This window comes from Peromyscus eremicus, chromosome 14 (genome assembly GCF_949786415.1).
Source record: "Peromyscus eremicus chromosome 14, PerEre_H2_v1, whole genome shotgun sequence".
NCBI lineage: Eukaryota > Metazoa > Chordata > Mammalia > Rodentia > Cricetidae > Peromyscus > Peromyscus eremicus.
This window is the reverse complement of record NC_081430.1, coordinates 81,891,960-81,917,892: the sequence shown is the minus strand read 5'-3', so window position 1 is coordinate 81,917,892 and position 25,933 is coordinate 81,891,960. Positions and strand designations below refer to the sequence as shown.

At 42.7% G+C, this 25,933-nt stretch overlaps 1 protein-coding gene across 1 annotated transcript in view; it reads left to right on the top strand.

The window, feature by feature from the left end:
- The first annotated feature begins 3,665 nt into the window (after positions 1-3,665).
- Numb (NUMB endocytic adaptor protein) overlaps positions 3,666-25,933 on the top strand; it is a 112,287-nt gene continuing 90,019 nt past the window's right edge. The window contains exon 1 of the mRNA XM_059279629.1: positions 3,666-3,874. The gene's annotated coding sequence lies outside the window, so the exon portion shown is untranslated. The remainder of the gene's footprint in view (positions 3,875-25,933) is intronic.

Here is a 25,933-nt window from a genome sequence, read left to right as displayed (position 1 = left end):
GGCCGACACTGCATTTTATTGGCGCTCTTAGGTATAAAGTCCACAGACACTGTGACCAGCCAGCCTCCAAGCTGGCTCAGCACTCTCCTGGGCTTCTGGACCTGTCTAGCTTTCCTTACCCTTTCCTTTCAGGCCTGCTCTGTGGCTTTTCTTCTTTCCCCCCTCTTTCTCCTCCCCAAGTCTCTCTTTTCTTTCTAATCCCCCCTTCCTTGTTAGCCTCTACCTTCTGAGATTCCCCACCTCAGGAAACCACCTCTTAGCTCCTAATCTTGGCTTGCCTCCAACGGCTGGTGGCAGGTAGCCCTGGCCCCTGTCTGCTTTCAGAGTGATTTACTTCTCGAACCCGTTTGGAACTGCAATTGTGTCTAGGAGGGGGTGGGTGTGGGGGGGCAGGGGAGAGTTAAAGAATTCCACAGGCAGAAATAGAGCTTGGCCCAGGTGGGATTTTGCTCCTTTAGACAAAAGAAAAGAAAAAAAAGAAAAGAAAAGAAAGAAAGGAGACTTGGATGCTGTCCTCCTTGAAACATGACACACGGTAAAAAGCAGGCGGAAAGAAACTCGCACCAGTGCCTGTGAAGGCCGGGGGCATACTACAGTACTCCTCAGATATTGGGGTGTCACACCGAGTCCTCCATTTTCCACTCAGTTGGTGTTCACGAACGATACACTTGCCCCTACGATACTTGCCATCATGGTCCGAATCAAGAGGTTCAGGACAGACAGCACCTGCCTGGCCTCCACAGGCAGCCATACACCACAGGCTTCGGACAACCAGGCTCCAGGGCTGGAGCTTCCCAAGGGCGTGGGGGCTGGGGGTGGTGGAAAAGTACACAGCACTGGGAAGAGGAGGCGAGCTGGCAGGTAATTCCGTTACAGGGTTACCTTGTGCGTGTAAAATCAAAGCGCAGGGGTCAAAGGAGACTCTCCCCAGTCCTGCATAGTTTTGATAACACCACAGCCTCTTGTTACCTCAAAGTATGTGCCTTTTTGTTTGTTTGTTTTTCAAGGCAGGGTTTCTCTGTATAACAGCTCTGGCTGCCCTGGAACTTGTGTAGACCAGGCTAGCCTCGAACTCACAGAGATCAGTCTATTTTTGCCTCCAAGTGCTGGGATTAGAGGCATGCATGCACCACCATGCTTGGCAAAGTACGTGTCTTTTTTTTTTTATTTAAAGATTTATTTATTATGTATACAGAAGAGGGTGCCAAATCTCATTACAGGTGGTTGAGAGCCACCATATGGGTGCTGGGAATTGAACTCAGGACCTCTGGAAGAGCAGTCGGTGCTCCCAACCTCTGAGCTCTCTCTCCAGCCCCGTACGTGTCTTAAAGCCTTCTTTACTTAAAGTTTTTCCTCTTCTTGCTGTTCATATACATTTGTTTTAAATTTTCTCCTATTTTACATAGGAGAATGACAGAAGCAGATGTCCAAAAGCACTCAGGAAAACCTTGTTTTTAGTGGGTGAAATAATGAGTGGCTGACCTTTGTGGCCATTATCCACCAACTTTAGTGATAGCAATTTGAGATCCTAAACTTAGATGGCTAGCCCCCTTGATGAGACTGGCCTAATTCTATGTTCTGTGTGGCACCTAGTCACTCTGGCTGTGGAAGAGCCATTATTACCTAAAGTACCATAATAATGGCCATGCCCTCCTATGACGTTATTGTTTCCTATCTGCTAGGACATTAATTGCCTTCTAACTTGCTCTAAAATCAGTAGTACGGCACACCGCCAAGGCTAGGGAGAGGGAGGCTGCTGACACACATTAAAAGGCTGTGTAAAAGGCTGTTCAGATGTTGCACTCTCACAGGGCAGCTTCCTGTTTGCACGGGTTACTTCATGTGCTGTAAGCTGTTGGATCGGGCCTTATGTCTTGACTTCCATCTTATCGTGGTCAGTGCACGGCCGTTCCTTCAGTGAAATGATTCAGACATCTCTGAAGTTATTTTGGCTTTCCCACTTTCCTTTTATGGATTTTCTGTGAGTCACTGAATTGAATGGGAGGTTATTTCTAAATTGGAAGGTGAGGATAAGAGAAAGGGGAAGAAGCTTCCGGAAGATAACTAGGGGGGAAAAACACCTTATTGTTATGTATAGTTACTGGAGGAATAATTTCCGCTAAGTTTGATGATAGAAATGTGCAGTTTATTTAAACTCAACTAAAAATACAGGTTAGAAAATAGACACCCCCACCCCCACCCCCATCACAAGCTGTACAGTTTTAGATTCTGGTTAGCTTGCTCTGCAAAGGGCAGAAGGTTAATAAATAGAAGAGATATGGGACAACGAGTTACAGCCAAAAGGCAGGGGCAAAGTACACAATTTCCAAAGTCCACACTGGCTCCACGGGAAGGCCTTCACTGTAAGACCTGGAGTTTGCGAATACAGGCCTCCTTAAAGTTTATCACCACAGGTTTGCAAATTCCAGGTGGAATTGTGGAGAAGGTATATTTAAATTTGACTTAGAAATTGAGAGAGTAATCAGGCCAGCATTTTCTTATTTAGGAGCAAGAAAAGCAGCAGGAATGAAAAAGAAAAGCAGAGAAAGATAATGATGAATGCATTTCTAGGAGCAGTGAGTTTTTATAGCAACACCAGATTTCTCAAAAATGCCTACTGGGATTTGTACCCAAATGAATAAGAAACGCAATCATTTATTCTCGTGTATTGTACCAAGCGAGGGTAGAAAAAACAACTCTGCAATTCATTCAATGGTTCTAATTTAGAATGCTAGGAATAGGAGAGGTAGAGAGGGAGGGGAGGGAGGAAGGAGGGAGGGAGAGGAAGAGGAAAAGAGAGAGGGAGGGAGAGGGGCAGACATGAGTATCAGCCATAGGAATAGAGAGTGAAGGAGGGAGGAAAGAGAGCGCGAGAGGGAGAGGTGGGGGTATCTGCAAGACAGGTAGTAATACTATTTAAGAACAGCTGAACTTAAAAGCCAAGTACTGTAGGGAAGTGCGGGGTCTGAGGGGTAGGGGTCGGGGTCGGGCCGGTGAAATTCTCATTTCCAAAGGGCCATAAGGGTAAGTCGCTGCCGGTTTATTCAAAACTTGGTGATGGTTGGCTGGTCACTTGGCAGACCCAGGAGAGTGGGTCTGGAAGCTGGAGAACCTTCACTATGCCAGACACTTCAGTTTCACGACGATATTTATAATTGCAGCGGAAGCGGACTGCTGCTTAATAAAGGGCCGCGCTTTGCCCTCACCTAAAGCATGGAGACTACCGGAAAGAACTTCAAGGAAACTTCAAGAAAACACGAGTCAAAATTTTAATCTATGAGATACCTTTCTGCTGAGGGTTTAGACCGTTCTTAAACACAACCTCTGAAGTCGATGTTTTGCAAGCGCTACCTCCCTAAGCTGGCAGAGATGTCTCCCCTTGGCAGGAAGAGACCCGGACAAGGAAGAGTTTACAGCGCCAGCCCCACAACAAAGAGTTAACCCTTCCCGGTAACCTCGGACGTGAGCGTCTGCCCCTTCTCCGCTTTCTACTGCGCAACCAAACTGTGCACAGGGCTTGAACCAACCGCGGCCATCACACCCCTTGTCAGTTAAGGTAACAGACACTGGCAGTAGCCTATCATAACTTCGAACTGCCCACTCATCAACCAATTACAACTAAAGCTTGATCTAGGCCGGTCCCGGTCCGGGCGGGGGTGAAGACCCCGTCCAGGAAAAGGGGCGGTCAAGACACGTTGACGGGCAGGAATCGTTAACCAATCGTAGCAGAGGGCCGCCGCCCCTCCACCCAATGGATAAGTTGGAAGTGTCGTCTGGGGCGGGCCTGTTGTCATGGGGGAGGTGGTGGCGCTTGGTGGCTACTGGCGGCCGAGGTAGAGTCTGAGGCGCCGGAGTTGTGCAGGGCCAGCGGCAGGTGAGTGCGAGCGAGGCGGGCCCGAGGTGCGGAGGTGGCGGCGGGCCGGAAACTCTAGCTTTGCGCTCCGGAGGCGGAGGCCGAGGGCCGGGGGGGGGCCGCGGGCCGGGTCGCGTCGTGGCCGGGCGCGGCGCGGCGGGAGAACGGCTGGGTTCCTACCGGCGGCGGAGTTCGCGTTGGGAGGGTAGGTTGGCGCGGGACCCCGGCGGGGCAGGCCGGGAGGTTTCCCCGGGGGCAGTCCAGCGGCTCGGCCCGGGGCGGGGGGCAGTGACCGGAGGCCGGCATGTGCGCGGCTTCCCGAAGAGACGGAGCTCCTGGGGTGTGCGAGCGGGGGCGACCCGGAGCGAGCGGCCCTGGGGCCGGAGGAGACGAGGGGATCACCGGAGCTTCTGGGTGCGCTGGGAGCCGTGGGGACCGAGGGAACTGGGAGTGGCCCCTGTCGGAGAGAGGTGGGGAGGTGGGGGAGGCCGGGGTCCGGGGTGGCAGGGAGCGGAGGAAAGGCACCGAGTGGGGTGCGAACCCCCCCTCCTCCCCCGAGAAGGGCAGCGGTCGGAGGAGGAGGAGGAGGAAGGGGCTGCGGGGTGGAGACCTTGAACTAACTGCTCGGGGAGGGACCGCAGCGCCCTGCCCCCCACGGCGGGTCTGGGAGCGGAGTCGGGACGGAAGACCCTCAGAGTGAAGGCTTGGAAAGGTAGGAGTTGGGATCTGAGACTAGGGTAAGGGTTCAGGGGGGAAAGTGGAAGTTCCCCGAAGCAAAATGGGATGGAGGTTAGAGGGGAAGAGTAATTTCCCTGGAGGAAGGGAGTTAGTAGATCTGGGAAAACTTGCCCGGCAGTGGGCGAGTGGTCTTGTGGAAGCTGGCCAGGACAGTTGATGAACAATGGTGCCAGCGAGGGCTTCCGAAAAGAACAGAAATGAATTATACTAATATGCCGAGCAGGACCGTGGACACTGTCCCTAAAAGCAAGGTTAAAGTGTCTTGGAGGCTAGGGCTTTAGAAGTTACTTTTAGGGTGACAGCGAAAAATACTGGAAAATAAGGACATCAACAGGATGGGGAATTTGAGAGGAAAAGGGGAGGAGTAGCCTAACTAAAGGGGTGAAACTGTGACTTGATCGGAAAGAGGATATTCATGAAGTGGATAGCATGCCCTCCTTAACTGAAAATAAAAAAGTCTTGTACAGTCACTCACCTGGTAGTACTCACAGTTTTTACTTAGTGGGATTTAAATTGTATTTTCTCACTTATTCATTCATTCATTGATTTTTGAGAAAGGGTCTAGTTCTGCAGCCATGGCTGGTTTCTATATAGACCAGGATGGCCTGGAACTCACAGAGATCCTTCTGCCTCTTGTCTCCTGAGTGCTGGGATTACAGGCATTTAAAAAAAAAAAAAGTAAATATTTGTAGAATTTTTGGTGTAGTGATTGGTACAGAACTCAGTACTGGGTTGTTACATAGGAGGAGCCGAGATTTTAAACGCAGTTCCTTGCTGGCTTGGTACAGCTTGGTTGACTCCATCTTAGGTTTCTGATTCAGTAGGCCTAGGGTGGGGTCCAAGAATTTGTAGTTATCTCAAGTGATGCTTAATGTTCTTCAAGGGAGCATACTCTGAGAACACCTTGCTTTAATGAAAAATGGCTGTAGTCAGTAACCTAAGAGTACCGGGATACCTGCCCATCTTGCTGAAGCGATAGTAGGAGCAAATTCTGTGCGGAGGGGATTGAGAGAACATTTTATAAAGGATATCCACCCCCTCCCCCAGTACTGTGGATGATACTCAGTATCTCACGCATGCTAGGCATGGGCTCTACCACTGAGTGCTGCTTCTCCAATCCCAGAATATTTTTTTTAACATCTTTTTAAAATCGGATTATGATTACTTAGTAACTTTAAAAACTATTATTGTACCACCAGCATTGAAAGTAAAACAGAATATACTAGCTTTGCATTTGTTGAAGAAAAATATTTAGGGAAACTTCTTATATACATATGTTTTTAGGTCACAATGTAAAATATATTTCTTACAACCTTCAGAAAAGTTTGACACACTATTTTGAGTCCTGCAGTATGGCAGAAGCAACCCTTTAATATTAAGGAATTAGGTTATTTATCTTTATTTTGTAGTAGTTTTTGGGTGGTGGTAGTCTTATTAAAGTATGTCAGTTTGATTTTACTATATATTGTATTGTGCCTCTGATTCTGTGGCCCTGTTTTGGATACTGAGAATCTTTGGCGTGAGTACTCAGGAATCTGAGGCAGAGAAGCAGTGGTGTTTCTCAGACGACCTTCTCTCGTTCCACCTGTGCCCTCAGCCTTACCAGTTTTTCTCTCTTTAACGGTGGTCGAAGACACATGTGTAGACAGATTAACATCAAGCAATTAACTCTAAATTGAACTGCTGTTAGAATATTTCGTGTATGAAAGATAAACAAGCACAGAATAAACATTTCAAGAGAGAAAAATGAAAAGATAGCTCGCTTTTAGAGACTAATCTCAGCTGAGATGAGACAGGAGGATTGCTGGAAGATAGTGGCCAGCCTGGCTAGAGAAAGAGACCGGTCTTCAAAAAGAAAAAAAAAAAAAAAACAAAACCAAAATTGGGGGCGAGGGGTGGGAGTAGGGGGAGAACAAGTAGCGATGGGGTTGAAGCTTACCCACTGAGACACTCATTTGTTGTAAAGGAGCTTTGGTTGTATTTTTCCTGAGTGAACTAGGTTCGGTGTACCCTGAATGTAACTGACAGTGTGCATTTAAAGCTGTGATAAGACTGTGACTGTTTTGTGCCACTCTCGGATTAGTTTTTTTTCTCCTGAAAACCAGATGGCTGCCAGGCATGATGGTGCACAGTTATAATTCAGACGCTTGGGAGAATGAAGCAGGGGAATTGATGTTAGTTGGAGGCTAGCCTGGGTTACATAGCAGGCCCTTCTCGCTCTCTCCTTTTATTTTTTTGAGTCGGGGTTTCTCTGTGTAGCCCTGGCTGTCCTGGAACTGGCTCTGTAGACCAGGCTATCCTGGAACTCAAGAGATCGCCTGCCTCTGCCTCCTTAGCACCATGATTGAAGGCGTGCACCACCACACCTGGTAAAGCCCTTTTCTCAACAGCAATAGTAACAACAGAAACAAAACAAAACTGAAAACTAGATGGTTTGTTTTCAAACTAGATGAGATTGATTTAGATCTGTTTTTATGGATATAAGAATAAGGAAAGCAGTTCCGAAAACTGAAAAAGATGATCCTTGCAGTTCTCTTTAAAAAGCTTTAATCCAGGGGATTATGTAACCTTTCATTAATGTTTTATGAAATTGTGAAGAAATATTGCTGCAGCTTTGCATCAATATTTTTTAGTTTTTTCCACTTTTTAAATTCTATTTCAGATGGTTCCAAACTAAATTTTTGATTACAAAAAAAATTCTAAATAGAAGACCAGAAAACATAATCATTTTATGTTTGATTTCAAAAATAGCCCTTTCACAAAATAAATTCACTGTTTAGGGGTTGGGGTGGACAAATTTTCAAAACTGTAAACATTCATTTTTTACATTGAATTAAATGCAGTATTCCTATCACTAGCATGATTGTCCTTTAAGTCTTTGTATGTTTATATAGATCATTAGTTCTATACTAAGTGATGGGAGAATTAAAATCTTTTTTTTTTTTTTTTTGGTTTTTCGAGACAGGGTTTCTCTGTGTAGCTTTGCGCCTTTCCTGGAACTCACTTGGTAGTCCAGGCTGGCCTTGAACTCACAGAGATCCGCCTGGCTCTGCCTCCCGAGTGCTGGGATTAAAGGCGTGCGCCACCACCGCCCGGCTAAGAATTAAAATCTTAAGTGGAGAAAAAAAAGAAAATTCATTTCTCATAATGTTGGACATTGAGCACTTAGATTACTTGCTTTAATAACTGGACTTTATTCAGTTAATGTATTATTCACCCATAATTTAATCATACTTATCTAGGAATAGCTTTGATTGCTAAACTCATTTTACAGTGAAATTTATTAATCTGTCATTGAGTAAATTCTAAATCCCAAAGAAACCATTCCCACCTGTACTTGAGACTCACTTTCACTTATCAAGGCTTATTTAGACAAGTGATTTTAAATGCAATTTTAATTAGCAATAGTTAATTATTTGATTTTCTATTTCAGGAGGTCTATCCTTCCATTATAATAGTTTCTGTTCAGCCTTTTCTGCCTCCTATTCTCAACTGCTTATATAGTAAATCGTTGGAAATGTTGGTGCCTGGGAATCCAGTCTGTAAAATCACAAACTCCCTCTATCTGACTTTTACTTTACTTCAAGAATTCCTTTATCAGAAAAGACCCAGTAGTAAAGTTATCACCTTTTTGAAAAGTATTTTATTCAATAAAGTACTTGAGAAGCTTTTTAAACCTTGGCATTAGAAATTTTGATTTTATAACATCCTATGAATTTCATCATTAGATGTAGAAATGCTGTACAAGGCTTTAGGATACATATTTAGAATTAAGACACGAGTAAAGAGGGATTTTGGAGAATACAAATTATGCACTTTGAAGCAAAGGGAGGGTTGAAATCAAGGGAGAATACTGACATGCTTAAGGACTCCAGAGTCTGGAGGATCTGCAGGAAATGTGGCTAAAGGAGTGAGCTGTTCTTGGCAGTTTTCCTGGAGTGACATATGTGAAGGAGGACGATCCTATTTGCAACTTTCTGCATGGACTTATTCTTAGTTCTCTACAGTTTCTGCTGCTTTGTTTTCTTCCAGTCAGGAAATAATGCTAGAACGCAAGTCAGTTGACTGAGGTTTGTGAGTCCTGGAGGATGAGAAGATGGGCAGGACTCTCTTGATTTATTGCTTCCCTCATCCCTTAGTGCTGGTGATCTAACCCAGAGCCTTGGGTATGCTAGGCAGGGCTGAGCTACAGTCTTGCCTCAGCCATGGGGATTTATAAGAAATCTCAGGATTAACCAAAGAGCTTTTGTGTTAGCCATTAATGTTCAGTGACTTCCCCTTCTGTCCCTACCAAAAGCTCAGTTTCTTTCCATTTATTGCTGTATTTTTAAACTATGTGTGTGTGCAGACTTGGCAACAGGTTCTTTACTAGGTGAGCCATTTCATTGGCTCTGTTTTGTTTTTCACGTATTGGGGATCAAAACCAGGGCCTCATGCATGCTAAGCCAGTATGAGCTATACCCCATTCCTCTCTACTTATTGTTGCTACCTTATGCTTTTATTTCTTTTTCTTATTTTATTTAATTAATTATTTAATTAATTATTTTTTAATTATTTTTTTTTTTTTTTGGTTTTTCGAGACAGGGTTTCTCTGTGTAGCTTTGCGCCTTTCCTGGATCTCGCTTCGTAGACCAGGCTGGCCTTGAAAATTATTTTTTTAGGTGCTGGAAATCAAACTCATGGCTTTGTATGTGCTAGGCAAGTGTTTAAGCACTGAGTTTTAGTCCCAGCCCTAGGAGTACTTAGAATGATTCCTGGACTTCTTTTAAAGTTTTGTTTTGTTTTTGTTTTTTTCCTGAGACAGGGTTTCTCTGTATAGTTTTGTGCCTTTCCTAGAACTTGCTTGGTAGCCCAAGGCTGGCCTCAAACTCACAGAGATCCGCCTGCCTCTGCCTCCCGAGTGCTGGGATTAAAGTTGTGCGCCGCCACCCTTTTAAATTTTTTTAGATTTTATTTGGAAGTAGGATTTCAATCCATAGTTCAGTCAGGTCTCATAATCCTTTAGCCTTAGTGGCCTGAATACTGGTTATTATAATAACATCTAGCCCTTACATTTTTTAAACTAGTTGTCAAAGTCTTGAATTATCTTACTAGGCAGCAAAAGCTTATATTGTTTGTATGATAATTCAGAAAATGATTATTAGATTTTTTTCCTGGTTTTTTTTTTTTTGTGTGTGTGTGTTTATTTTGCATTTTTCAGACAGGGTCTCATGTACCGTAGGCTGGTCTCAGACTTGTAATATAGCTAAGGATAACTTTCAATTCCTGATTTTTCTGTCTCCACCTCCAGAGTAGTAGAATTAGAGGTATTGTGCCACCATGGAACCCTCACCACCTCTACCACCATGCTTTGTTAGGGAAGAAGAGGGATTTAAATCAGTAGAGCAATGAAATAAAGGCAAAGCGACAGATATGAAGAACCTATAGAAATTGGCTAAATTTTTTATTTTATTTAAGATTGATCTTGATTACCTTTCCCTTTGGAAAGATTTGTGCAAATGTATATCTTAGTACATTTCAGTTGTATTGTGGATAAGATTACAACTTTTATTTTCATTTTTTATGTGTATGAGTGTTTTGTCTGCATATATGTATGGCCCCTGTGTGTGTCTGGTCCCCTCAGAGGTCAGAAGAGGGCATTAGATTCCCCTGGAACTGGAGTTACAGATGGTCTGAGCCATCATGTGGGTTTTGGGAACTGAACTCAGGATCTCTGGAACTGTGGAGCTCTCTCTCCAGCCCTGCATTATTGCTTTTTAGTATAAGAATGAATTAAAGTCTGCAGTGGTGGTGCACCCCTTTAATCCCAGCACTTGGGAGGCAGAGGCGGGCAGAAGCCAGCCTGGTCTACAAAGTGAGTTCCAGACAGCCAGGACTGTTGGACAGAGAAACCCTGTCTCAGGAAAAAAAAAAAAAAAAAAAAAAAAATTAGCCCCCTCCTCACTGCGACAGATTCCCTGAGAGAAGCAACTGAAGAGAGGAGGGGGTCCCCTTGTAATTTACAGCTTAGAGGGCTAGAGTTCATCATGGCAGGGATGGCATGGTGGCTGGGGCTCCATTATAGCAGGAGGAACCTGTGTTGTAGCTTGTTACATCTTGGCAGATTGTGAAGCAGAGAGCTTGGACTGGAACTGGGCTGACCTGTATAGCCCTCAAGACCTACTGCCTAGTGACCCATTTCCTCCAGCAAGGTTCCACCTTCTAAAAGTTCCACAACTTCCCCAGAATAGCATTACTTGGATGCCAAGTGTTGAAACACAGAGCCTAAGGCACATTTTACATCCAAACCGCATTCTTTTTTTGTCCTTGTTCCCCATAGACTCAGGTACCATCTCATAATGTGAGATACATTTAGTATTTATGTAATTGTGCCAGTGTCAACAGTTACTAACATCCAAAGCCCAAAGTCTCTTTTGATCCTTACGGCAAACTTAGCTGTGAGCACCTATAAAATAAAAACAGGCTGCATACCTCCATTGCACAGTAGAAGAATGAAGTTAGCAAGGGGAAATTGACTGCAGCAAGACTAAAACTCATCAGGGAAACTACAGCTCCTGTGGCTCCGTATCTGGCTTCTGGGTTTGGGGTTTCGTACTCCATTGGATTAGAGCTAGCTCTGCCCTCAATTCTGTCACCTGTAGCCATGTGGCCTTTCTCGAGGGCTGGCTCTTCTCAGTACCTGCATGTAGTCGGAGTTTTCTTTGGGCCACCAGCTCCTAAATAACAACACTGAGACTTCTTATTAATTTTGAAAGCTCAGCCTATAGCTTAGGCTTGTTCCTAATAGCTCTTATAACCTAAATTAACCCGTTTATATTCTACATTCTGCCACGTGGTGTTACCTCTCTTCCATCATGCACCTCCTGTTTCCTCTCCTGGCGTCTCTCCTTTCTTCTTCCCAGAGCTCTCTCTGTCCAGAAGTCCCACCTATACCTCCTGCCTAGCTATTGGCCATTCAGCTTTTTATTATACCAATCACAGCAGTACACCTTCACGCCGTGTACAAATAGCTTTTTCCAGCAGACTACTCCTGTTCCTGGTATCTCCTACATGCTAGGTTTCCATTGCAGTTTAGGCTTCACCCTCACAGTGTCACATATCACCTTCTCAGGGCCTCTTTGTAGAGCCTTCTCTGCTTACATATTGCCTGGCCTCATTGTTTTTGATTTTTTTCCCCCTGAAACCTTAGCATAAGCATGCCTCCAAAATCAGCACCACCTGGATGGTGCCAGATTCTGTTGCCAGCTCAGCATGTAGCTTGGTTTCCACATATCTAGTTGTAGCAGTCTCAGGGTGGGCCTAGAATCCTAGGTGGCCCTGTTGGATCAGGGCACCACTGCTCTGGCACTCTGTTCAAACACTCCCCTTCTCCTTTATTTTATCCAACCCCCTCCCCCGCCAGACAGGGTCTCTCTGTGTAGTTTTGGTGCCTTTCCTGGAGCTCACTCTGTAGACCAGGCTGGCTTCGAACTCACAGAGATCCTCCTGGCTCTGCCTCCTGAGTGCTGGGATCAAAGGTGTGCGCCACTGCTGCCCAGCTGGATGGTACTCTCCTTTTTAATTGAAGATTTTCCAAAGGAGTTTGCAATGCTATACCCAAGAGCTTCCAATGGGTGGGGTCTTGCAAAGTATATGGCTTTTCTTAAGTATAGTCTTTTTAATAACTGAATATGAGCATTTGTCCATATTCACCTCATATGCAACTTTAAATGTTCTCATGCTTTTTTCCTTGACAAACTGCACATTTTTTCATGTCTTTCTGTTCCATTTTAGCTTAGAATTCTCACTGAAAACCTAGTTGAAGGCAGCCAGCAATAAACATGCCACAGCCTATATACTATGCTGTGTTGAAATTTTCTCTGCCAAACAATTAATACATTTTAAATTCAATCTCACTCAAATTAATCAGGATATAGAATATGTCAGATTTTTTTTTTCCAGAATGTAACATGAATTGGGCCTGTAGCCCGATTCCTATTATATCTTTTTCTTCCTCAAAACTTCATGAGTCTTTACTGTCTGCATATCTAATGGCATTCTGTTCTTCCACACTCCCACCAGAATGGCCTGGTAAGCTCTGTTGACAGCATTCCAAGACTTCTTTAGCTTACTGATCTGAACTCTTCCACATTCTTTCCACAAATTAGTTCCAAAGGCCTGCGAACCACACAGTCAGGCTTATTACAGCAATAGCCTCATTCCTGGTACTAATTTTCTGTATTAGTTAACCTTTGTCACTCTGGAAAACTAAGGTAGGAGAGGTTGATTCTGAGTCATGATTTAGTGGGGATACAGTCCATCTTATCAGGGAAAGCATGGCTGCTAGGACTCTGTCCATGGTGACTGGTGCTTTGGGTACAGCTTGTTGCATCTAGGCAGAGCAGGAATAGAGAACTTGGGCTGGAAATGAGGCTGAGCTATGACCCTTCAAAGCCTGCCCCTAGAGACCTACTTCATCTAGCTAGGCCCCACCTCGTAAAGGTGGAACAGTCTCCCAAAACAGTGCCACCATCTGGCTCCTGAGAGATCAACATATGAGCCAGTGAGCAGTGAATCCAAACCATAACACATTTTAGTTCTTGGTATTCCTTAATTAAGATAAATCACTCTGTTCCCTTTTCTTTTTTTTCTTTCTTTTTTTTTTTTTTTTGGTTTTTCGAGACAGGGTTTCTCTGTGTAGCTTTGCGCCTTTCCTGGAACTCACAGAGATCCGCCTGGCTCTGCCTCCCAAGTGCTGGGTCTGTTCCCTTCTTAAAACAAAAAGACAAATCTGGAATCTTACAGAGCCACAGAATAGCCTGATTATTACAGAGGCATATCTATATCTCTCATATAGTAAAGTTGGAAAAGATGTGATTTGTGTCTAGATGAAGCACAATAAAACAGACAAAATCCAAGTTTTACAATTGTATAAAATTATCTTTATCTTATTAATTTATGGATTGTATAGTTTATAAGACCTCTCAAACTCAGTTTTTCATCTATAAAATTGAATATATTTCTATACTCAATACCAGATTGATATTGATAAATAAATGAGAAGCATCCTGTAATTGCCTTGTTTGTGGTAAGCATTGAATACATGATATTGGTAAATGGTTATAATTAAAACAACTTTAGACTTACAGACTTCTCTTTGTAAGGTGGGCTAGTATCCCAGATATTGTAATTATATGCTATTTGGCAGTTAGGGGAAAAAGTAGACTTTAACATTTTACATATGAAGCTGGAGAGATGGCTAGTGGTTAAGAGCATATACTGCTCTTGTGGAGGACCAGAGTTTGGTCCCTGGCACCTGTCAGGCAGCTCATTACCTCCTGTAACTCTAGCTCTAGGGGATCCAGCACCTTCTTTTGGCCTCTGTGGGTGCTGCACTTATGTATAAACATTCACAACAGACAAACACATATATACACATTAAAAATAAAATCTTTAAAAAGTAAAAACTTACATTTTAAAGCACTTAGCTGTTGTTTTTGTGGTTTTGGCTTTTTGTTTACTTGGATTATAAAACTCAAGGCAAATTAGGCCAGTATTTTATTGTGTACTTAAAGGCTCTGTCTCTAGCATATAACCAGATCCTCTTCCAAATAAGTAAGTAAATAACAATGGGAAGGAAATATTAACTCTCTTTTCAGAAAAAAAGTTCAACATTATATTAATGATTTTATTTTTATTTATTTAATTTAATTTTATTTTATTTTGGTTTTTCGAGACAGGGTTTCTCTGTAGCTTTAGAGCCTGTCCTGGAACTCACTCTGTAGACCAGGCTGGCCTCGAACTCACAGAGATCTGCCTGGCTCTGCCTCCCGAGTGCTGGGATTAAAGGTGTGTGCCACCACCGCCCAGCTATATTAATGATTTTATTAACATCATTGCTTTTAATGAATAATTTCATTTACTGCTACTGTTAATGGTTTTATTTATTTGTTTGTTTTAAACAGTCTTGCTCCGTAGCCCTGCTGGTCTGTACTTACTGTTTAGTCCAGGCTGCCCGTGAACTCATAGCTCTTCTCCTGTCTTAGCATTCCAAGGTCTGGGACAGTTAGATAAACATACATAAAGGGTTGAGCTGGGACCCTTCCACACCTATACACAAAAATTACCTCAAAATAGGTCATAAATGGTAGAAAATATATATTATATAGAGATATGTTGAAAAAATATGTAATATAGAAAATTCTCTATAGATGGTAGAAAAGATTTGCAAATTGTGTCTGGTAAGAGACTTATATTCATAACATATAAAGAAATTTTATAACTCAAAACAATGAAAAGACAATTCATTTTTAAAAGATAATCAGTCCATTGATAGAAGATCTAAATAGACATTTCTTCAAAGGTACAGAAGGCCAATAAGCACATTAAAAATTCTCAGCATCATTAGCCATCAGAGAAATGCAAATCTACCTGGCATCTATTAGAATATCTATCTGCTTAGCATTTATAAGAATGGTTATAGGTAGTCTTACACATGGTGGCACACACCTGCTTGTAATCTCAGTTCTAGGGAGGCTGAGGCAGGAGAAGTGTAGATTTAAGTTCAGCCTGGACTATGTAGGGTGACCTACATTAAAACAAACAAAAAATAAGGGAGTATAGCATTCAGTGTAGTCTCTTGATCCCCAACATGGCGGGGACGGGCAGAAACAATAAGTGCAGGTGAGGATGTGAAGAATCTGGACCCTGAGCTGAGTGTGCTGGGGCACAGTTGTCATCCCCACACTCAGGAGGGGGAGGGGGAGGAGAAGGAATTTATGGTCTGTGTCTGCCATATAGTAGAGTGAAGGTCAGCCTGGGCAACACGAGAGCCTGTCTGAAGGCCTCTGCACATATCTTAAGGTTGTCTAGCTTGCTCTTCTTGTGGCACTCCTAACAGTGGGAGCAGGGGTTGTCTCGGACCCTGTTGCCTGCTTTGGGACCCTTTCCTCCTACCAGGTTGCCTTATCCATCCAGCGTTAATAGGAGAGGAGGTGCCTAGTCTCACTGCAATTTGATATACCATGGCTGGTTGATATCCATGGGAGGCCTGCCCTTTTCTGAAGAAAAACTGAGGAAGGATTGGGGGCAGGGGAAGAGACTTCGATCAGGATGTAAAAACAAACAAAAATAAATATTAAAAAAAAAACAAAAGGAAAAGAAAACAAAAGAAAGAAATTGAAATGTCTGTTCTCATTGTCTGTGGGAATGTGAATCCTGCAACTGCTTTTTAAAACGCCACAGGATGGGGCCCATGAAATGGCTCGGTGGATGAAAGCACTTGCCACACAAACCTGGATACCTGAGTTTGATCCCTGAAACCCACATAAAGGTTTCCAGAAGGAACCAACTAACTCTAGATACACACACACACATATCACCACCACCACCACCACCACCACCACCACCACCAACAACAACAACAAAACCAAAACCCCTACCATACAATCCAGCTCTACCACTACTAGATACATACCCAATAGAAATAAAAATACATATCCACACAAAAGTTCATAAAGGGGAGCCAAAGAGATGGCTTGTTGATTAAGAGTGTTTGCTACTTGGGGCTGGAGAGATGGCTCAATGGTTAGGATTACTTGCTGCTGTTGCAGAGGACTCAGGTTCGGTTCCAGCACCCACATTAGGTGTAGAGTGAATCTTAGAAGATCTTATTAATAAAATCAAACCTGAAGCCAGGTATTGGGGTGAATGCTGGAAGATCAGAGAAGCAGAACAAGTCACAGCCACCTCACCTTGCCAGTTCCTCAGCTGATCCTGTTTCCTCAGACTGGAAGCCTCTGTATCCTCATCCAGAATGGATTTCAGCTGAACTGCTGCTAGAAGCCTAAAAGCTTAATCAGTCTAGTTCCTGGTTTTCACGCCTTATATAACTTTCTGCTTTCTGTAATCACTTCCTGGGATTAGAGGCTCTTGTTACCACGCCTGGCTGTTTCCAGTGTGGCTTTGAACTCGCAGAGATCCAGGTAGATCTCTGCCTCTGGAATGCTAGGATTAAAGGCGTGTGTGCCATCATTTTTCTGGCCTCTATATCTAGTGGCTGTTCTGTTTTCTGACCCCAGATAAGTTTATTAGGGTGCACAATATTTTGGGGAACACAATATCGCCACAATTAGGTATTCACAGCTGTTAACTCAGTTCCAGGAGATCCATTGCCCTCTGGCCTCTGTGGTGGACCTGCATACATGTGGTACTCATAAACTCATGCAGACACACACACACACACACACACACACACACACACACACACACACAAACACACAAATTAAAATCTAAAAAAAAAAAGTGCTTGAATACTCTTCTGAGATCTGTTCCCAGCAACCACTTCAGGCAGTTCATAACTGCCTGTAATTCTAGCTCCAGGAGTGACATGCTCGCTGGCTTCCTGGGGCTAAAAATGTCAGCAGTGGGGCTGGGAGATGACACAGTGGATAAGGGCACTTGTCCTGGAAGCCTGACAGGCAATCGGTTTGATCCCGGGAACTGGTGTAGAGGTGGAAAGAGAACTGACTTCATAAACTTGTCTGTCCTTTGACCTTTATGTGCATGTCATGACATGTATGCTCCCACACACCCTGTACCAACACTAATAGCCAACTTTTTGTCTGGTTTTTAAGTAAAATGTGGGCCGAGGATGTAGCTCATCAGTGGTGGAGTACTGACATAGTATTCGCGAGGCACAAGAGTTGATCTCCAGTACTATCAAGAAAAGAAAACTTGTGAGATTTTCTTTCAAATTGTGAGATTTACTTGACATTTTTGAAAGAAAGCAACATTTGTAGAACTCTCTTTTTGAGTTAGAGTTAAAAATATATATATATAAGCTGGGCGGTGGTGGCGCATGCCTTTAATCCCAGCACTCGGGAGGCAGAGCCAGGCGGATCTCTGTGAGTTCGAGGCTAGCCTGGGCTACCAAGTGAGTTCCAGGAGAGGCGCAAAGCTACACAGAGAAACCCTGTCTCGAAAAAACCAAAAAAAAAAAAAAAAAAAAAAATATATATATATATATATCAAATATATTATTAAAAATTACACACATACATACAATATATATATAGAGAGAGTTTGTTTTTTTGCAGTCCTGGAGATCAATTCCAGGGCCTTGTACATTTTAGGCAACTGTTCTACCACTGAGCTATCTTCTCACCACTAAATTGGGCTTTTAGTGTTTTCCTTATGATTTTTAAAAAATTACTGTGTTTTTTACATGTATGGTGTTTTGTTTGCATGTCTGATTGTGCACCATGTACATGCAGTGCCTGTGGAGGGCCGAAGAGGGTGTCAGATCCCCTGAAACTGGTGTTGCAACCTGTTGTGAGCTGCCATGTGAATGCTGGGAATCAAACTGGGATCCTCTGGAAGAGCAGCCAGTGATCTTTATGACTGAGCCATCCCTCCAGCCATGATTTTAATAGGCCTTTATCTCTTTTGGATGCCTTGAAAGCAAAAGCAAAGAGATCTATATCTATCTGTTATTGATATATCTTATCTATATATAAAATATCTTTTACTGATATATATATATATATATATATAGTGTATATATTTTATATTTGGGTTTTATGTGTCTCATTTCTATTTGTAGGGTTCTATTTCAGAATAGGAGGCCAGTTCTCTGCCAGATATGAACTGATTTCCTGGGAAGACAGGTTGTTGGCTTGACTTCTTGCCATGTCTTCCCTCTCTTTTGTTGCCTTTTAAAAGCTGAGTTTTGTTCTATGGAAAATCACTAACTCTTCTACTTATTTTAACTAATTCAGATTAAATGTGTTGGTATATGTTTAGGTTGTATTGAATTCTGTATTTTTCATTATTATAGATTTATTATCAGACCTCGAAGAACTTTGATTTCATTTGATAAATGGAATATTAATATCTGAAATTATACTCTTATAGTTTTGGTCTTTTCCCTGTGTCCAGTAGATCTAGTTGGTGAGGGTTATGAATCTCTCATTTAGTTTTTCTCTCTCTCCCTTCCTCTCTCCCCCTCACCTTTAATCCCAGCAGAGGCAGAGGCAGAGCCAGGCGGATCTCTGAGTTTAAGGCCAGCCTGGTCTACAGAGTGAGTTCTAGGATAGTCAGGGCTACATAGAGAAACTCTGTCTCAAAAAAAAAAAAAAAAAAAAAAAAAAAAAAAAAAAAAGTGGAATTTAGTATCACCAACCTCTTGTTCCTCCCGACTGCTTTCTTGATTAAATTGTAGAAGTCCTCAGGGATGATCAGGAGTAAGTTCTTTGGATTTAAGAACTCTGTGAGTTAGAGGCTAGCCTGGTCTACATAGCCAGCCCTAGGCCAGCACCAACTAACAGTGATACCCTGTCTCAAAAAGAAGAAAGAAGAAAAAAAACCTCCCCATTTTATTGCCAGTCACAACATTTACTGTGCAGTGCCCCTGGTTTGTGAGGGAGTCAGGTCTTTCTTTGCCTCTTTGTAAATCTCCTTCACTTGTCAGGCTTCACCTTCAGCCAGGGGGCTGATGGGGCAGAGCTGACTAGGACTGGAACAGGCTCTCCCTGGGAGCATGCATGTAACTCAGGGCAGAGGCTGCCTGGCAGCAAAGAGCTCGTTGTTGAGCTAGGGTCTCACTGTGTAGCCCTGGCTGGCTTGGAATGCTGCAGTGTGTACAGATTGGTTGTGAACTTGCAGTTGATCTTCCTGCCTTTGTCTCTGAGTGCTGGAATTGTAGGCATGTATCACTACACTTGTCCTTTGTACATATTTTTGCTAGACCTAAACCCAGTTTTTGAACCTCTTTTCCTCCTCTCCCACTTTGAGACGGGCTCTCCTATGTAGCTCAGACTTGGAATCAAACTCAGCAGCCTGATGCTTCAATCTCCCAAATGCAGGATCATAGGCTTGTACCACTATACCTGAGTGTAGTGAGGAGCTTCAGGGTGTTTGTTTGTTTGTTTGTGTTGTTGTTTTTGAGACAGGGTTTCTCTGTGCAGCCCTGGCTGTCCTGGAACTCATTATCTGTAGAACAGGCTGGACTTGAACTTACAGAGATCCTCCTGCCTCTGCCTCCACAGTGCTGGGGATTAAAGGTGTGTGCCATCACTGCTCAGTGGAACTTTAGTTTTTAATTAGCATACAAAGTAACAGATTTTCTTTTGGCTTTTTCATACATACTTAGTTTTGATTGATTCTGTTCTCTTTCCCTCTTTTAAACCGTGTAATATACATTTTAATATAAGTACTTGAAAATAGTTTACCACTGCTGTGAACTATTTCATTAATGGGTGTATCATCATTTGTGCAGTCAGTTTTCATAACAGGAACATTTAGATTGTTTAATTCCAGTCATAAATAAGCTTCATTGAACATTTTTTAAAATGTGCTTTATGTGTATGGGTGTTTTGCCTGCATGTGTCTAAGCATACCACTTGCATGCCTGGTGCATGTGGAGGCAGGAAGAGTTCCCCTGTGTAGTTTTGCGCCATTCTTGGAACTCACTCTGTAGCCCAGGCTGGCCTCGAACTCACAGAGATCCACCTGCCTGCCTCTGCCTCCTGAGTGCTGGAAAACCAAAAAAAAAAAAAAAAAAAAAAAAAAAAAAAAAGTTCCCTGAATTGGAGTTAGTGGGTGTTGAGAATTGAACCTAAGTCCTCTGGAAAAGCAGTCAGTGCTCTTAGCTACTAAGGTATCTCACCAGCCCCAGAGAATATTATTATGAATTATTTCGTGGGGGGACCCCCGAGGATATCCCCTGAATGCAGAGAAACATGCTGGGCAGATGCATGCCATGCAAGCATGGCAGTGGCAGAGGTGGCCAGTAATTCACAACCCAGAGGCTGCATCCACGTGAAGAGTTTATTGTAATAGAGAGATGAAGAGGAAGATGGGAAAGAGAGAAAAGAAGAGAGAGACAGAGACAGAGAGAGAGAAGAGGAGGGGAGGGGAGGGAAGTGGAGGGGGGAGGGGGGATGAGAGGAGAGGAGAGGAGAAGAGAGGGGAGGAGAGGGAGGTCAGGGAGGTCGGTAGAGGGTGCACACCTCATGGGAGGAAAAGTGGAACAGAGAGAGAGGAAGGGGAGGAGATTTTTCTTAGAATGAGGGTTTTACATCAAGATGCAGGGCGGAGCCTAGGGGTGGGATTTCAAGGGGCGGATTAGAATATTAACAATTGTTGTATATAAATCTTTGTCCATATTTCTATATTCCTCAGAATAGATTCTTGTAAGTGGTCAATTCAAAGTATATTAACAGATTTTCAGGCTTGCAAAAGCACTGCACAGTTCCTTTCTAGAGGTGGCTCCAGTTTGCATTTTCATTAACAGTGAAACTCAGAGAAGGAGCTTCACCATCATCATCATCATCATCATCATTATTATTAATCTTATTTTTTAAAATACTTTTGGGGAGGTTTTTCGATTCAAGGTCTCACTGTGTGGCTCTGGCTGTCTTGGAACCACGCCTGGCTAATAATTTATTTTTATTTAATGTTCATTGGTATTTTGCCAGCATGTATGTCTGTGTGAGGGAGTCAGATCCCCTGGAACTGGAGTTACAGACAGGTGTGAACTGCCATTTGGGTGCTGGGAATTGAACCTGGGTCCTTTGGAACTGCTTTTACCCACTGCACCATCTCTCCAGCCCTGAAACAATATTATTTAAAATATATGCTACCTCTATTAAAATGTATATATTATGGGGAGAAAGTAGTAGCTGATTTCTGAAGTTTGTGTATATTTGATGAATTCAACATTGTCAATCATTGGAATACTTAAAATATGATCAAAGGGTTGAAGTAGAGACTCAGTAATAGAGCCTGAGCTTAATCTGGGTTTAGTCTTCAGCACTAAAACTACAAAATAAGAAAGTAAGATCATTAACTTTTAAGTATTTCCTTTTTAGCGATGGAAACAACCACTTTTTTTTTTTAAACTAAATCAGTGTAATCTGTAATTACAGTCTAAATATTTATTCTTATACCCACAGACAAGTGTAGTCTTCACACTTGATCAAGGACATTTCTCCTTGCAACAAACAGCATTACAGAAAAGCACAGCCGATCAAAATGCAGAGTTGTGAAGCCCAGTCTCAACTTATAAATTTACAACACAACTCCTGCACCTGAGGCTCGGGATCATTTTAGAAAGGGGGTGTACATGTTCGTGTGTGTGTGTGTGTGTGTGTGTGTGTGTGTGTGTGTGTGTGTGTGTATAGGAAGGCCAGAGGTCAATGTTCGGTATCTCCTTAGCTACTCTCTACTGTATTTAAACATTTTTAAGTTTTATTTTATTTTGTGCATATGAGATTTTGTGTGTGTCTGTGCACCAATGCCTGGTGCTGGTGGAGGACAGAAGAGGGTGTTGGGTTCCCCAGAACTGAAGTTATAGGCAATTGTGAGTACTAGGTGCTGGGAATTGAACCCGAGTCCTCTGGAAGAGCAGCCAGTACTCTTAACTACTGAGCTATCTCTCCAGCTTCGTCCCTCCCACCTCCACTCTTTTTTGAGACAGGATCTCTTACTGAACCTGGAACATATTAATTCTGGTACACTGGCTGGCCAGCAAGCCCCAGGAAACCTCCTGTTTCTGCCTCCTCAATGCTAGAATTGCTGGTGTGCACTGCCATACTCTGCTTTTTGTGGGGGTGCTTGGGATCCAAACCTAGGTCTTCATACATGCACAACAAACACTTTGTTGTGACTGAGCCATTTCCCAAGGTCCTAAATATCTTAACAAGTATATTTTACTACTGTATATGGATCTAGACTTATTAACTTGGTCTGTAAGAGCAAAAGCTAATTTGTACTTAAAAATAAAATGAAAAGCAGTTATTCCAAGTAAATGACTTTTCAGAGTTTCATGCCGCAGTGATAATTCATACTGGATTTTGGACTTAAACATTTGCTGTTGATTATTGGGAGTTTTGATAACTTAAATGCCAAAATGAATACTTAAGGCTGTGGTGGGTTGTTTTGTTTTGTTTTGTTTTGTTTTTCCTTTTCTTTTTTCTCAAGACAGGGTTTTTCTGTATAGTTTTGGTGCCTGTTCTGGATCTCACTCTGTAGACCAGGCTGGTTTCGAACTCACAGAGATCCTCCTGGCTCTGCCTCCCGAGTGCTGGGATTAAAGGTGTGTGCCACCCCCGCCCAGCAAGGCTGTGTTTTAAGAGTTATTTTTTGAGTTTTGTATATGGAATCATTTATTGGTTCAGGAACTTTAAAGTCTCATGATCTGCTTGGAAGAACATTTTTGTATTTAATCTACACGTGAGAAGTGATAGTCCTGCAGGGTGTAGGTAATAACATTAGCACTAGTTAATGATGTGTTAAAGGATTTGTTCTCAGTAGCTTAATCTACTTACCAATTTAGTCCTCTCAACAACCCTTACAAGTTGCGATTTTATCTTTATCTTCCAGTTAAAAGCTTCGAGGTATAGAGAATAAACAATTTCCCAAGATTGTAGAGTAAGTGGTGGAAACGGAATTCACATTTAGCTTGCCCCTAGATCTCAGACTCTTAACTTTCAGTGTTAAACTGCTTCAATAAATTTTGCCTTCTCTTTAGAACAGACCATTCTGTGATAGTGATGGCTCAAGTTTAAGTTGCTGTCTAAGAATGTACCGTGAGGATTGGGGAGATGGCTTATTGGGGATAGTGCTTGTATGCAAACACAGGGACCTAGTTCAGATCTTCAACACCCATGTAAACAGTTGAATGGTCGTGTGTTCCTAGAAATGTTGGTGGTTCTAGACAGGCAGATCCCTGGAGCTCCCTGGCCATTCAGTCTAGCCAAAATGTTTCAGTAAGAGACCCTGTCTCAAAAAGTAAGGTTGAAAGCAATTGGAAAAGCCACCATTGTCAACCTCTGGCCTCTATGTGTGCACACACAGTTGTGAGTGCACCTTTACACATGTGCACACAGGCATACACACAAGAATATGTAGTGAAAATAATTGTCATAATGAGAGAACAGGAGAACCAGTTTTCATCTTGTTGAAGGCTGCACCTGAGACTGACATTTAAGTTCTTACAAAGGAGTAGAAGGAGCCAGCATGCAAGAGGCTAGTTGATAGGTCAAGTATTTTCTCCATGTGGGAAAGCTTTTGAATGGGAAACAATTTGCATTTTGAAGAACTGGAGTGAGGTTAGAGCTTAGTGTGTGGTGTGAAGAAGGAAAAGGAACTGTTTTATGGTCCCGGTGATCAAACCTGTGTGCGTGTGGGCGCTTGGGAGCATTTTGTATGCCATGGTGTGCATGCAGAAGTCAGAAGGCAAATTGTGGCAGTTGTTTCTCTCCTTCCGCCATGTGGGCTCTGGGGCTTGAACTTAGGTTGTCAGTCTTGGCAGTAAGTATCTTTACCTGTTGAACCATGTCAATGGCCAAAAGGTGTCTTAGTAAAAAGGAGTATTAGATAGTTAAGGAATGAAGAAAAGTTCTCACTAGAGGAGATTGTAGGGTAGTATTGTTGCATTTGAGGTTGTTGATTGAAGTTAATTATAATAATTAATTTTTTGGGATTGTGATTTTCTCCAGTGCTTTATTGAAGTCGGGGAAGTTGTTTGCAGTTTTTCTGGGGAACTAGGAAGGGGAGAGATAAAGGTGAAGTGAGGGACAAGGATAATTATTGATGAGCTGTGGAATTTAAGTTGATAAAGAAGGAAATGAAACCGGGAACTGATAGGAAGAGAGTGGAGGGGTCATAATTTCATCTCATTCAAAACAAAGAATTACTTCTGGGAGCCTAAATGAACAAGTGAGTTGGAGGATCAGCAATAGAACATCTAATTTGTACAGCCTTAAGATAATTTAAGCCCACCTTGTAGCCAAGTGGATTGAACATGCACACCTATACCCAGTGACTGTTAGGGCTTGTATGTGTGATTTCAAATATGACATATTAAAGTCTTAAAAATCTTTGTTTATTTAATAAATGCAAGTATTAACCCACTTCTTTTTTGACTTGTACTTCCTTTAAATTGGTCACAGGAAAAATAATTCCTTTGATAAATGTCTGGATATATTTAGAATCTTTTGGGAAGTTTGTGGCATAAGGTCTGTCTTTATCATTGTTCTATTCCTGTCAAGAGACACCATGACCAAGGTGATCTTTTTGTTTTTTTTGTTTTTTGAGACGGGGTTTCTCTGTGTAGCTTTGGAGCCCTTCCTGTAACTCACTCTGTAGCCCAGAGATCCACCTGCCTCTGCCTCCTGAGTGTTGGGATTAAAGGCGTGTGCCACCACCGCCTGGCTTGACCAAGGCGATTCTTATGAAAGAAAGCACTTAATTGGGAGCTTGCTTACAGTTTCAGAGGGTTAGTCCATGATCATGCCTGAAAGCAGGCAGGCATGGTTGTGAAGCAGTGGCTGAGAGTTTACATCTTGAATCCTAGGCAGCAGGCAGAGAGAGAGAGAGAAGCAGAGAGACACTGGGCCTGGTGTGGGCTTTTGAAACCTCAGAGCTCACCCCCAGTGACACACCTCCTTCAACAGGTCACGCCTCCTAATCCTTCCCAGCAGCCCACCTACTGGGAACTGACATTCAAGTATATGAGCCTGTGGGGTCATTCTCGTTTGAACCACCATAAGGTCTAAGCTTATTTCCCTTAAAGCGATTCAAAAACTCATATTTATTGCTGGTATACTCCCTTTTTAAGTTTCATACATAGCTAAATGTACACTTAACCATAATGATCCAACAATACTACTGCTAGATATATATGCAAGTGAAATGAAAACATACAGTCACATAGAAACTTAAATGCTTTAGTGCCTTAATTGCCCAAAGTGGAAATTATCCAGATGAATTTTTAGCTGGTAAGCTAAGAAACTTTGGTACCTCCATACAGTGAAATAATATTTTGTACTTTGTTTTACAATATGAATGAATGTATTATGCTAAGTGAAAGAAGCAAAACTCACAAGGCTGTGCATGATTCCACTAAAACATTTTTGTAGATTTATTTATTTACTTACTTATTTTTGGTTTTTCAAGACAGAGTTTCTCTGTGTAATAGTCCTGGCTGTCCTGGAACTCACTCCGTAGATCAGGCTGGCCTCGAACTCAGAGAGATCCACCTGCCTCTGCCTCCCTAGTGCTGGGATTAAAGGTGTGTGCCATCACTGTTCAACTTAGATGTGTTTATTTTTACTTTGTGTGTGTCTGTGTGTGAACTATGTGTGTGTAGGTATCTACAGAAACCAGAAGAGGGTGTCAGATTCCCTGGAGCTGGAGTTACAGGCAGTTTTGAGCTTTCTGACTTGAGTGCTGGGATCCAAACTTGGTTCTCTGGAAGAACAGTAAGCCCTCTTAACCACTGAGTCATCTTTTCAGTCCCCCTTTAGGATATTTTAAAGCAGGTAAACTGCAGGGACAGAAAACTCTGGTGGTTTCCAG